The sequence below is a fragment of the Ochotona princeps genome, chromosome 4, assembly GCF_030435755.1.
Source record: "Ochotona princeps isolate mOchPri1 chromosome 4, mOchPri1.hap1, whole genome shotgun sequence".
Taxonomy (NCBI): domain Eukaryota; kingdom Metazoa; phylum Chordata; class Mammalia; order Lagomorpha; family Ochotonidae; genus Ochotona; species Ochotona princeps.
This window is the reverse complement of record NC_080835.1, coordinates 43586881-43600330: the sequence shown is the minus strand read 5'-3', so window position 1 is coordinate 43600330 and position 13450 is coordinate 43586881. Positions and strand designations below refer to the sequence as shown.

The 13450-nt window shown below is 53.7% G+C and overlaps 1 protein-coding gene across 7 annotated transcripts in view; it reads left to right on the top strand.

Moving 5' to 3' along the window:
- Window positions 1-13450, top strand: part of BMAL1 (basic helix-loop-helix ARNT like 1) — a 107112-nt gene that overhangs the window by 56557 nt on the left and 37105 nt on the right. The gene's annotated exons all lie outside the window — the stretch shown is intronic.

The following is a 13450-nucleotide window of genomic DNA, read 5'->3' as shown; positions in this document are numbered from 1 at the left end:
CTTACGAGGTGGGAAATGATGAAAGGAGTACATAGGAAGTCCCAGGATCCTTCCATACAATTCCCCCCCTTGATCTCTGGATCCTGACGGCCACTCACCAACCTTCATTTCTCAGCATTCACGGTAGCCATAACAGAGTTGGCAAATACCAGAGGACCTTTACTTTGGGAATCACAGGTCTTCTTCTTTTTTTTTTTTTTTTAAGATTTATTTATTTTGAGGCCCGGCGGCATGGCCTAGCGGCTAAAGTCCTCGCCTTGAATGTGCCGGGATCCCATATGGGCGCTGGTTCTAATCCCGGCAGCTCCACTTCCCATCCAGCGCCTTGCTTGTGGCCTGGGAAAGCAGTCAAGGATGGCCAAAGCCTTTGGGACCCTGCACCCGCCCGGGAGACCTGCAAGAAGTTCCTGGCTCCTGGCTCCGGATCAGCACAGCACCGGCCTTTGCGGCTCACTTGGGGAGTGAATCATCGGACGGAAGATCTTCCTCTCTGTCTCTCCTCCTCTCTGTATATCTGACTTTGTAATAAAAAATAAATAAATCTTTAAAAAAAAAGATTTATTTTTATTGGAAAGGCAGATTTATAGAGAGAAAGGAGAGACAGAGAGAGGGCTTCCATCCATTGGTTCATTCCCCCAAATGGCTGCAACAGCTGGAGCTGAGCTGATCCGCATATAGGAACCAGAAACTTCTTCTGAATCTCCCATGCAGGCGCAGGGTCCCAAGGGTTTGGGCCGTTGTCTGCCACTTTCCCAAGCCACAGGCAGGGAGCTGGGTCAGAAGTGTTGCAGCTGAGACAGAAATCGGTGCTATTTAGGGATGCCCGTACTACAAGGCTGAGGATTAGCCTGTTGAGCCACCACCCCAGCCCTCCACCCCTCACCCCTCACCCCGCTTTTTTTTTTTTTTTTCATTAGATTTGTTTTAATCCTTCAATACAAGCCAGGAATGTTTTTTGTTGGTGGTGGTAAAATAATTTCCAGTTTTCAAACCGTGCTTGGTTTTTATAGTTTATAAAAGTAGCAATGTTTCATGATAGAAGACGCCTCCTGGGGCCTCAGCTCTGAACTGGTTTTCAGGTAGTAGGTCTTCCCCTTCCTGGTTCTTTGTTTCTTGCTTCCAGCCTGTCCAGTGCATCTCAACACCTTTGGCTTCTGCAGCTTGGCCCAGCGGAATTCCTTCAGTGAGAACCAGGTTCAGGGTTGTGCGTGTTGGGTGGTCAGGAGCCCTGAGCCCTTGCCCGAGATGAGGGCAGTGAGTGGCCCTGAATGATAGCCTCCCCCGGGCTTCTAGTCTCAATCACAGCCCTTGGAGTGGCCCTGTGCCTAGCCTCCTCCAGGCGCACAGGGAAGGACTAGTAACTGTGGTAGTGCCTTTAGGTCCTGCAAAGTAAGGCAGTGTCGATAGCTGGTGTCACAGGCCTGTCGTTTCTCTGAGTTACTGTCCTGGCACCTGGCCCTGCTGGCTTCCTCAGTCACTTGGTCACTGCCACCACCGAGGGGTGCTCTGAGAGCACTGAGTGAAAGGCCTGAAGGTTGGGTTTGGGAAGACCTGGCCAAAGTCCACTCTGCTTCTCTGAGGGCACGCCCGGCTATCAGCACTCATTTGTGCCCTGCCCTTATCATTAGCTGCTTATCAAAGAGATAGGAGGGGGCATGGGGTCACTTCTGCTGGCCAAGAGAGAGCCTCCTGATCCCCCTGGGGCACCTGTGTGGCAGTCCTCCTATTCCCCTTCTGTGGACACCTCTGACTTGCCGAAAAAAAATTTTTTTGACTCAAAATCTGCCTCTTGGCCATATTTCTCAGTGACCCAGTTTTGCCTTCCATAGCAATGCAGAACAGAGGTCTGCAGGCATGGTTCAATTCGAGAAATCTGCAGGTGGCGCTGCTAGGCGCAGGTCCCTCCCGCCTCTGCACTCCACCTGGCTCCCTCTCCGGGGTGGCATGGCAATCAAGGTGGCTTGGTGAAGGAATGCCTTGCCCTGGGCCAGGTGCTGCTCTTCGCTCTGCACTGGAATTCTTACTGCTCGTGGCCACCCCACCTGGTGGGTACTGTCATGTTCCTTTTAACCAGAGGACCAAGAGAGAGGTCAGGTCCTGTCCAGAGGCACAGCAGGGAGGTTGTAGAGTGGGGTTCAGGCCCAGCACTGTCACTGCAGGCAGAGCCCATGCTGTTTTACAGGTGTTTCTGCACAGCGCTTGAAAAAAAGAAAAAAAAAAAAAAAAACAGGAGGAGGGGGCCCCTGGAGCAGTTGGGATGGCTCTGCTCTGTTTTGTGGGATGCCATCTGACAGGCGCCCTGAGCAGATCTCTTCAGAGTGTGTTGTGACAGAGTGCATCATTGTAGGGCTAGGACCTCTATGCTGCCACCAGCAAACAAGCCCTGCTGGCCTCCTGAAGGGAGTGGGTAGAGGGAGGCAGCAAGCAGGGGCTATTAATATTTCCTTTTCCTGAACACGATGTCTGATGCAATAGGTCTTCTGTGGAAAGTGCTTAGTCATGGTTTCATGGCGCGAGAGAAGAGAGAGAGAGAGAGAGAGATGCATGTGAATTGCAAAACTGGATCCCCTCTTCAAACGCCCGCCTCAGGCCTCAGTCCCACGGAGCAGCCCAGCTGGTGTGGGGCCTGTGTTTGTGATGTCACTTACCCTCCAAAACAAGGGCTGGGGTGCCCCAAGCGCCTTTCCTGCCGCGCCCCCTGGTGGCTCAGGCCAGGCTCCCCCTCCGCTGCCTCCCACTGTCCTTCTGGGGAAAGGCGGACAGTGACTTCATCCCCAGTCTCCACTTCCTGTGCTCAGAGACGCCTAAACCCTTCTGGCTACAGCCACACACTGACTGGGCCAGAAGGCCCAAAAAGTTGAAATTGAGCCACCTTTCTCTCTGTAAGCTGCTTTTTAGATAGAATACCTCCTGGGCATGGTTCTCCTGAGCTGAGCTGTGAAGCAAGGACTCTTGCAGTCCCAAAGCCCTGAAAGGGAATGGAAAAAGCACTGGATAAAACTGGGTTCGATCACCTCCAAAAACAGGGCTGGCGAACAGTAGTCCAACCTCCCTTAAATGTAAATGTAGATTATTTATCTGAGAAAAGGGGTAATGCTAGCGTTGGCCTGTAAAGTTGGTGGCAGGATTCCATGGGACCTCTGAAAGCCTAACAAGGTGCCCCGACACAGGGTCTGAATACGACAGCCGTTCCCGCCTGCCTGCACTCTCCAGTCCCATTCTAGTCCTGCTGCAGTGCGTCCTCTGGATGGCCCTGGGTTGGAGTCTTGGCCTCTGTGAGAGAGGGGTGAACCTTTGCCATTGGTCCCGAGTGGCCATGCAGCGCCCCCTAGCGGACGTCTTGTGTCTGGAGTGTGATCTGTAGTAGTGACAGACAGGGCTCATGGAGGGACAGAGAATATTAGAAGTGTTGGGTGGGGAGCAAAGCATTACCCAGCATGACTGTCTGATGTTCACTGGGCATATTTGTGGGATGGAATTGGCCTCCATTTTTCCCATAATCACAAACATTATTTTTGCCTGTTCATGTATGCTGACTCTTCCAGGACATACCTCCCGAGGAGAAGCGATATACCTTTATGTTATAGAAAGACACAGTGGCTCATTATATCTTTCATAATGGCTTCTGACGTAGCTGTGCCCCAGCACTCACAGATTGATTTAGGCAGGATTTTATTTCCTTGCTTTTTTGTACTATTGTAATGATTATTTTAGAAATTGCCACGTGTTGGTAGCTCATATTCCAAATTGCGTTTCTTTTTTTCCAAAGATTTATTTATTTTTATTGGAAAGTCAGATTTACAGAAAGAAGGAGAGGCAGAGAGAAAGCTCTTCCATCCATGTTTCACTCCCCAAATGGCTGCAGTGGCTGGAGCCGAGCTGATCTGAAGCCAAGGTGCCAGCAGCTTCTTGCAAGCCTCCCATGCAGCTGCGGAGTCCCAACGAGTTGGGCTATCCTGCATTGCTTTCACAGGCCACAGCAGGGAGCTAGATGGGAAGTAGAACAGCTGGGACATGAACTGGCATCCATGTGGGAATCCCGATGCTTGCAAGGGGAGGATTAGCCAGTTGAGCCATCATGCCAGGCCCCCAAATTTCATTCCAAAAGAGTGAAGACATATTTTAAAAAACACTTGTATTGCCTCTTTGGAAGTACAAGGGAGTGTGTGCATATATGCATGTGTATGTGAGCTTATACATGAGCTGGAGAAACCCCAGGGCAGACCAGAGATGCATAGCCATGTCTCCGTTCCTCTTAGGACACTCATGAGGACAGTAGGCACAGGGTTGCCAAGTGCACGTGTTTGTCACAGAGGTGTCCCACAGGTGCCCCTTTGCCTTCAGGAAATCCAAGGTCCTGAGGGGTCTAAGCGGTTTTCCTTGTTGCCGCTGCTCACCCCTGCCCTCCCTGGGCTTCTCCCTGCGCTCCCCGCTCATGCATTCAGTTTTTCAAATACCCCCGAGGACATTTATACAGAAAGGAAGGTCAGTCAGACTCCCTGTCCTTAGTCCGTTTGTTGTGGTTGCTTGTGGGTCTCTGCCCCGCCTTGCTCAGCCTTGGTCCCGCTGGCTCCGAGAGTTGGGAGGGCAGATGTGTCCTAAGACATAACTTTGAACTTAGGCATGGAATTACATTCTGGAGAGAAATAAACATATTTTAAAGTGTTTGATGCATGACACAACTTGTCTTCCCAGAAAGCCTGTACCAATTCCTGTTCTGAACTATTGCCTGTTTGCTACACGTGGTCCCCTGCCGATAGTATGCGTCCAGGAAACGGGGGCTGCCCCCACAGTGGAGTCTCGTGGAAGGTGACATCTTGTTACTAATAACACTTTGATCACGAAGAGGTCAGCACGGTCTCACGTGCACTTCATCTTGGTGATTTCCTGTCTGTGTTCTGTGCTGCCTTTTGCTCTGAGGCGTTGGCCTTTTTAAAAGCAGTTGATTTGTGGGAGAATCTGTCCAGTTTTAATCCTAAAAGACTGGAACCCTGTCCCTGACAGCGTTTGGAGTCTGTCAGGTGAGGGTTGAAGGCTGCCTCCTCTGGCGAGGGCACTGGCCCATGGGCATGTACACCAGCCTCTCTGATAAGCAGTTAGCTGTTCCTTGAGACTGAATGGCCAGGGCAGCTTCTGCCGCCGGGGTCCCGTGGTGCGGACTTCATTGTGACTCCTGCCCTGAATCTTTTCTTGGGATGTTCACCTGCGGCTCTCTAGACATTTGGAACATTCCTGTTGTAACCAAAGCCCAAGGAAGTGAGACTGACATCACTGAAGGTTTTGTTCTTCTTTCTAATTCTTCCTGTAGGAGAGAGGCAGCTGAAAGAGGCCAAGCCAGCTCGATCTGAGCCAAGAGGAACTTGCACCATGTCGGGCTGTACTTGGGGCTGGGACTCATGGAGAGCAGGACCATAGCTGCCTGGGGCACCGACAGGCCCTGAGGTGCATCCCAGGGTTAGCTCAGCTACCTCCTGCTGAGCTGTCCAGGGCAGCCGAGTTGCCCAGCAGTTTTAGAAAAGTGCTTGGCTTTTCTGAGTCCAGCAGAAACAATCGTCTGGTTAACCTTTTGTTGACCTGTTACCCAGGTTGTGCTGTGTCCCCAGTGCTCGGCTTACTTTGCGTCCGCGTCCCTGGTTTGACAGCTTTGCATGGTAGGCAGGAGTGGGGTGGGTGTGAGGCCGCCCTGCTCTTTCTTTTCTATGTAAAAAGAAGTGTTTTTGCTGTTGTTTGTCGAGTCACTGAATCAACCAAGCCTGTGCCAAGTTCCAGTTCTGGAACTGGGTGTGTGGGGGCCTTGTCCCTGTGTCGCCCCCTCCAGGCCACGTGACCGTGGCCAAGTTGCCTCACCTGGCTGAATCTCAGTGTCGTCTTCTCCACAATGATTAAAAGCTTAACCAGACGCACCCGTGGAAGGCCTGCCTGAGAACAGGAGATACGCCTGGGCCAGCACTGTCCCAACTGTGTGGTTGTTGTTCCAAAAAGGTGTGGAGGCAGGACTTGGTGGCTGCATCCCCATGCAGTGGCAGCATCATCTGTAACAGGACTTAGATGTCCTTGGGCATCCTGCACGCAGTGTGTTTCTCACCTGCAGCCACTGAGGCCGCGTGCCTGGGGTGAGAGCAGTGGGGGCTGCCTTGACCCCCCCAAGGCCCCTGTGGCTGGGTACTTGTACAGTTCAGACTGGGCGTTACCTGCTCACCTGGGCAGCCGCTAGGGACCATGACTGTCATCAGCTGCCACAGCCACCCATCCCCCACTCCCTTTTCCTGACCCCTCCCACCTTCTCCCGCTCTCTCTCACCTGGGTGTCAGTTCTCTGGCCATTGGTGGGATTTGCTGCTGCCCTCTAAGCTGGGTGCCCCTGCCCAGCCTGCCCTCCATCGCCCTCTTCTGGACTCACATCCAGCCCCAGCCCTGTACCCCAGGGGCTTTACTGACTGCCCTCCCCCGCTCCATCCCTGAGTTCTCTCCCAGGGCATGCACCCCACACCCTGCACAGTTTGCATCCTTATTCCTGTTCCTCAGGCCCGCACCTGTGCATGGACCAAAGGAGGACAAGGCCCTCGGCTCACCCGCACCATCCAGGCACTGGTGGGCGCATGCTGCCTGGCGCTTGGGTGTCCTTGATAACATTGGTGCAGAGTCAGGAGTGATCGTGGGCCAGCATGCTAGCAGTGTCCTCACTATTACTAAACTGCCCCAAGTTGAGGTCTGGCTGCCACACGTGGTCTGTGGTGAGAATTTACTCAGATCGCCAATTCTCACAGCGCGGGAGTTACCTGGCAAGTGGGGGTGGGTGGGACCCTTTAAAGCCTTGGGTTGGGACAGTCACCTGAAGCCTGCCAGTAGCCTCCTCTCAGCCTTCCGGTCTCACGCAGGTGTGAAGGCGTCCGTTCCAGTGACCCCAGCTGATTGATGTAAATGCTTGTCTACAATCAGATTTGAAGTGTGCCCAAGCAGCCCAGTGAGAGGACCCTTGCCCTGTTATAGAGATTGCCTGCCTTGCCTCAATGCACAGTGCTAAGTGGCAGGGCTAAGATCCCAAGGCGTCTGGCATTGCCCACCACCCGTGCCACTGTGACTCACCCCCAGTCTGCTCGGTCTGGGTGTGTGCTGTACCTTGCTGCTGGCCCAGGTCCTGAGCAGTGTCTGCACCCTCTGTCCTACTCCTGCCAGACAGACTCTGGCCCTCCCCAGCCACGCACCTGTTTCTGGCCAAGCTCTCTTCCTCACTGTAATGGGAAAGGGAGCTTTGTACTTTTCTGGCCCGTGCTGTGCCCTCTCTGGCCCAGCCTGACTCCTCAGCAACCCCAGACCGCAAGCGAAGCACCTTTCTGGCCACACTCTTTCAGATTAGTGTCTGGCCTGTTGCTGCCAGGTAACGGTGCATTCTTTTGTTTCCTCTCAAATAAGATGCAGAGGTTTTGTACAACATTCTCAAATTCAGGCAGTTACATTTTCTTAGGACCAGATTCTCTTTTCTCAGGGTTTCGGAACAGACAGTCTCAAGGCAGTGAAGGCATTGTGACCTGCCTCAGTGATGGAACCTAGGGTGGGTCCCCATGCCCTCTCTGAAAGCAGGGGCACAGTGAGCTGAAGGGCCGAGAAGGGAGCTTTGTTCTGGTGAGGTGCTTCCAGGACCAAGGGCAGGAGCATAGCACGTCTGCCTCTCCCCCGCCTGCGTAGTAGAGCTGCCCCATGCTGGACCCCACAAAGGTGCTGGACCCCACACTGGGTGCTGGGCCTCACAGTGGGTGCTGGGCCCCACACTGGATGCTGGGCCTCACACTGGGTGCTGGGCCCCACGCTGGGTGCTGGCCTGCAGAGAGGGGACAGACAGCTTGTGCTTGTCCTCCAGGTGATACTGACACACCCCAGGCCAGGTTGTGGAGAGAGTATAGGCCTCGGGTAACTCTGATGTGAGTTTAACCCTCCCTAAGCTACCACCACCTGCCTGTCAGATTCACTTACCCTCTCCAATTCGTTTTCTTCTCTGTCGAATGGAGACAGCGTGAGCTGTCTTCCAAGGCTGTTATGAGGAAGCGATAATTCCAGGACTTCCAGAGGGCATGCTGTGTGCTGGGCACCGTTCTTGGTACTGCAACTTCCACGTTATCCTCCTTACCCTGGGTGGCATGGCAGGAGGCTGTGACACAGGCCAGCATCACACGGCTGGTAGTGCTTGACCTTCAGTCTGTACCCAGGCACGGATGCCAGGCAGAGTCAGGGTCTGAGGGCCGACACCATTCCCCCTGAAGAGCTTGCCTTTCCCACTCTCTCAGCAAGGCCTGCTGGGGTGTTAGAAGCACCGTGTAGTATCAGCTCCCTTCTCAGAAAGCTCCAAGATGCTTCAGGAGGGCTTGGTGGTCCCCGAGACTCTGAGTGGCTCAGCAGTCTTTTTGACCTAACCTGTTAGAGCAATCTCCAGTTGCTGTGTACCTGCTTGGCTGCTTCAGTGTGATTGTTCTGTTGCCTGCACATCCTGGTCCACCTTACCCTTACTTTGTACCATTAGTGGACTATATGTCCATACCCAGGATTGAGAGTACTCCCAGAACACCCAGGGAGGTGGCAGCCAGTTCTCCTGCCCTTCCTGTGCCTCAGTGGGAGGAGAGTGGACAAGGTTGAAGAAGGCTTTGGCACTGTTTTTGCTGGGCTAGGTGCATACCCTCAGATGTTCGGAGGAGCTTTGTTTAGGTACTGCGATCCCCTGTAGCCACCCTCAGGAGCTGTCCAGAACTGGGATTTTGTGGGCTCGTCCCTGTCATCAGTATTAGGGGTCATTACTATAAAAACTGACTTTATTCTAACTCAGAACATCCCATATTCACACAACTTTTGTCCCTGTGAGATCTTCTCTACTGACTATCCAAGCCCCATAGGCCCAATTGCAATCTCTGTGCGATTCCAGGATCCCCCAACACCTGCTGCCACCAGGGGCCACCCTCCTGCCCCGACAGCCAGCACATTTCAGGCTCCCTTCTCCTTTCATAGCTGCACCCCCTCTCTATTAGTCAATAAGCTTGTTGTTTTCTGTTCTACTCCTGTACCTCCTGTATGTCCCACATCTAGAGGGGCAAGGCAAAAAGCACTTTCTCCTCAAGATGCTCGACTGCCACCTGCTGGAGGTTTGTCATAATGGCTTGACACGTCTGCCACAATACTTGGGTACCTCCTGATGCTGGACAGTGCGCAGCTGCCCACATGGATGACAAGCCTGTTGCATCTGGCCATGTCGCTGTGTATGTATTTTGATGTCATCTCTGTAGCTATACTGGGGGCCTCTCAAACGTAAGGGCTGCTGAAGTGTCCCTTCACATTGCCCAGGTTTCTCCTGGGGGCTAGAAATGCTGGATTGAATAACTGGTGCAAACAGCTGCTACCTTAGGTCTGTGGTCCCTCTCAGGGACAGTTCTCTACATCCATGTGATGCAAAGCAAGGCAACCAAACTGTCCCTCCCCCAGGCTCTCAGTGTTCCTACTGAGGGTCAGAGGGGACAGCCTTCTGTTCACAGGTCTCTGCCATATGTGCACACTGACAGCCTGAGGCTCACTCCCTGGGCAGGTGTTGATGTTAACCCCATGTCATAAGGAATGCCCTCTAAGGGCCATCTGCTGGGACTCTTCGGGCATGAGAAGGAAAGCAGTGCTTAGAGCGCATGCTCTGTGCCTGAGGCCTGCTCATCATGGGCAGTGGAGGTGCAGAGATGCCAATGCAGGTGCCCCTCCTGGGGAACCTGGGGAATCTGAGGAGATACAGGTCAGTGGTATTGGGTCACTGTTGTTTGTGTTTTTCCAGGCTGTTTTTCAATGAAGTCGCATCATTGAAAGCTGATGTCTGACCTGGGCACAATGGCTTAATTGGCTAATCCTCCCCCTGCAAAGTACCAGATCCCTTATCAGTGCTGGTTCAAGTCCCAGCTGCTCCACTTCCAATCCAGCACTCTTTGTGGCCTGGGAAAGCTTCAGAGGATGGCCCAGAGCCTTGGGACCCTGCACCCGCATGGGAGACCTGTAAGAAGCTCCTGGCTTCAGATCAGCTCAGCTCCACCCATTGCAGCCACTAGAGGAGTGAACCAGTGGATGGAAAATCTTGCTCTCTGTCCTTCTCTCTCTGTAAATCAGCCTTTTCAATTATAATAAATAAATCTTAGAACAAAAGCTGATGTGTGATGATCTTCCATCTGTTGATGGACTCCCCATGTGGCCATAATGGCCAGGAGCTTCAGCCATGTCTCCCACCTGGATGCCTTTCCCAGGCCATTCACAGGACCTGAATTGGATGTGTAGCAGCCACAGCATGAACTGGCACCCATATGGGATGCTGGCATTGCAGGTGGTGGCTTCACTGCATATGTCCCAGTGCCAGCCTCTGGGCTTCCTTTTTGGCACAGCATCCCTCAGGTCCCCTGGAGAGAGCCTCCCCATGGATGTACCTTCTGGTCTTAAACAGTGAGGGCTGGGTGTTTCCATCTTTGTCATGGCTGCCAGGAAGCTCCATGAGAACTTGTTTGTTCGGTTGCTGTAGCTTTCCAGATTCAGGATTTCATCTTAAAATTTCCCCCTCATTCCTTCCTCTGGAGTGCATGTTTTTGTGTTGCTTATTTCAATTTCATCATTCTGTTTTACCTTTGGACATGGTGTTTGGAGGCAGGATCGTAGCAGTGTGGTAATTAGAAGCACCAGCAGTGAAGCCAGACTGAAAAGCCACTCGCTGTTCAGTGCGCTTGCTAGCTGTGCCATTTGTAGCAATATATGCATCGTCTGTACAACCTCTAGTTGCTCGCTTGGAAAGCTGGGGTAATGATCACCATGAAGGGGAGCTGCCGGGCCCTGTCCCTCCTCATGTGGCTCCAGGCGCAGATGCGTTCCACAGTCCTCATCAGAACACTGACCCATGTCCTGGTCTTTCTGAAATGGGATTCCTAGGACACGGGGCTTTGACTCGAAAACAGGAATGTCCTAGGCGAGTGCACAAGCCAGTGTCTTGTACGGCCCACAGCCTCGGGGACACAGTGGCTCTCGATGGAAGGGATTTCTTTCTCCCCAGCAGTGTCCACGTGGGACCTTGTGAAGGGGGCCTCTCGGTCCTGGGATAAAGAGCGAGGGATGTGCATTTCATGTCCTGTTGGAGCGCCACCCTTGTTGATGAGGACAGGTCCTAGGGCCGCAGGGTGGAAGCTTCCCACACGGAGGGGCAGCTATCTTTGAACATGGCTGTGATCTCCCAGACTCCACTCTCTGGTCTCGTAGCCTCTGGGTGCCAGAGCAGGGACATGAGGAAGGGGAGCAGTTCCTGATGGGGGCTGGGGGTCTTGGCAGCTTCCTGCAGGTGGGCTGTCGAGGGTTGCTTAAAGAGCTGGCATTCAACCTTCATGGTCTTACTTACTCTGGCCAGCCAGCAGGTCTTCCCTCCTTACTTTGGGAATCTCTAGCTCAGAAGTGGACGCACCCACAGACTCCAAGCGGGATCACAGGCCAGGCCCTGCTGCCGTCATCCCTGCTGCGAGCCACTCAGATGAGTGTCCCTGGGCCGGCCCCAAGGGGCCCCCACCACCTGTCCTGGGTCACATCCCTCTTGGCAGTGGTTAGCACAGTGGGCTTTTTTCACTTGTATGTTGTTTCATTGATCGTTCTTACGTCTAAGCACACCTTTTGGAAGTGAGAACAGTTTTCCAAAAATAATTGAAGCTGTTAAGTTTCTTTACCTTGTTGAAGCACACAAGAAAGACCTTCTGGTTATTGTTTGGTGACAGAGGGCAAGCCCGCATTTACGTTAGCCTTTGTTACTTCCCTAAGTGTGCTCACTGGCAACAGTGGTGAAGGTGACACATTTCATACGGACCTTAGCAGAGCCTACATTCAAGTGGGACACTCAAAAAGGACGTGCACTTGTTCACTCATTTCACGTTTGCTAGGTAGCACTTGGGGTGAGGTGTGGGCTGGGAACAGAGAGGCTCCCGTAAGCCGGGGCCTGGACATGTGGGGAGACTCCTGAAAGCAGGCGCTGGGTATGAGCTGCCAGCGGCAGGGAGGGCAGGTGCAACCCACCTGAGGGCCCTGGGAGAAAAGCAGAGCTCCACTGGGCCTCGGGCTAGGGGCTGGGGAGGGCTGCCCCTGCCCCTGCCCCCAGGCCGGCTCAGCCAGGCAGCTGCTACAGCCCTCACTATGGCAGTCTGGCTGGAGCTTCGGGCAGCTGATGGGCAGGCTTGGGCTGGAGACCAAGCGAAGCCTGATGTTTCCTGCCAGGTAATGGGGGGGTTCTGTCTGGAAGGCTCAGTGTGCAGCAGGGAAGTGTCCCAAGCCAAGAGGAGTTGTGCTCTCTGCCCCCGTGGAGAGGACGGAGAGGATGGTGGTTAAGCAGAGAGGCAGGGACTGGAGACTGTGGGCAGCAGCTTGACCCCTCCCCCCCCCCCCAGGGCTGTGCGGAGAGAGGGAGGGAGGGAGTCCAGAGTGGATGCCGGGCTGCTAATTTGGGGGCTGGGAGGATAGCATGTGACCCGCACAGGGAATCAAATTTAGACAGAATTACATATCGTAGGCTGAGGATTTTGCATCTTTTTCTTGCTACTCCCCCCATGTTGAGGCTTGGGAACTACAAGGTGCCCAGGATGGGTGAGTGCCCATGGGGAGGGTTCTGAACCTGACCGTGAAGAGGAGTGTGGTGACAGGGCAGGAGCAGCTGTGCAGGGCCCATCCCCAGAGGGTCGCTCATGGTGTGTGCCAGAGACAGGAGGATTAGCCCATGCAGTGGGAAATGACGCTGCCTTTGCTGCAGAAGTTAGGAAGGCTCCATGGAAGAGGCGAGCCTTGGCCTCAGAGCAGGGGCTGAGAACCCGGCTTGGGGGTGGGAGGCGCTTTTTTCTCTTCTTCAGTTCAGTTCTTCCTGGAGGTAGGAAGTCTGCGTCAGAGAGAGTAGCTGGGGGCCCCTCTTGCTGTCAGAGAGGGAGCGGCAGCATACCCCATGCAGAGTGGCTTTCTCTGTGCTCCCTGTGTGTGAGCTGCGGGTAGTTGAGGCTCGCAAATGTTTCCCTTAAGTGGTTCGGCTCCGTGGCAGCACTCGTCCCAGGTGGTGGCTTGGCTGGCATGCTGTTTTCTAGACAGGTTTTCTGCTGGTCCTTGGTGTCTGGGTTCTGGTCCCCAGGCTCGCCTGGGAGAGCTGAGTGAGGCGTGCAGTGGTGGGAGGGGCTTCGGAAGGCCCACCTTTCCCTGGCTGGCTTATGGCCCTCTGTGCCTCAGTCTGTCTGTGTGATAGAGGGAAACAGCCGTGTGTGCCACATGGAGTGAGCGAGTTCATCTATGAAAAACAATGGCAGGGCTGTCCAAAAAGCGTGGTATTTACTTCTTTCACCAGGTAGGAGAAACAAGCCTAGCTTACAGACACCCATAAATTCCTTTGCAGCAGCACAGAGGGCGCTGGTTTTCATACAAAAATGTCTCCTGCCAGGTGG